We start from the raw sequence: 528 nt of genomic DNA, 5'->3' as shown, positions 1-528 counted from the left end.
GTGAGGCCCGCGCTGCCGGGCCGGCCTCTCAGGGCGCCGCGCCGGTCGGGCACCCAGACACTGCCACCCCGCTCGGCCGCGCGGAGCTGCGCTTCAGCCCGCCGCCCCGGGTTCCGCTGCGGGGCTGGGGCGGGGGCGGGCGGCCCCCCCGCCGCGAGGTGTCGGGGGCTCCCGGGGTCCGCTGCGGGACGGGGCGGTGGGGCAGAGGCGGCCCCTCGTTGCCGGCACGGAAGGGTTAACGGCCAGCCTCCCGGCGCGCAGGCGGCTGGGTTGGCTCCGCCTCCCATTCGACCGGTGGCACGTTCCATTCCCCCCGCAGGGTAATTCCTCCTCCCTCCGCCGCGGCGGCTCTCCTCGCCCCGCCGGAACAGAGCGCGGCGCTCGGCGGCGCGTTCGTTCACGCCCCCCTCCGGGCCGGGTGGTAGGGCCCACGCGGCGCCGTGCGGACGGACGGGGTGGGGGTCCGGCCCACCTCTCCCCCCTCGCGCCCCTCCCCGCCGCGCTTGGGCGGTGGTAGGGGCCCGCTCC

The 528-nt window shown here is 80.1% G+C and overlaps 1 protein-coding gene across 1 annotated transcript in view; it reads left to right on the top strand.

Annotated features, from left to right (window-relative positions):
- The window catches only part of FBXO33 (F-box protein 33), a 21,622-nt gene that overhangs the window by 347 nt on the left and 20,747 nt on the right, over positions 1-528 (top strand). The window lies entirely within an intron of this gene.

This window comes from Haliaeetus leucocephalus, unplaced genomic scaffold (genome assembly GCF_000737465.1).
Source record: "Haliaeetus leucocephalus isolate CR32 unplaced genomic scaffold, Haliaeetus_leucocephalus-4.0 Scaffold932, whole genome shotgun sequence".
In the NCBI taxonomy this organism is placed as follows: domain Eukaryota; kingdom Metazoa; phylum Chordata; class Aves; order Accipitriformes; family Accipitridae; genus Haliaeetus; species Haliaeetus leucocephalus.
Note: the sequence above shows the minus strand (reverse complement) of the source record. Positions and strands in the feature narration are given on the sequence as shown.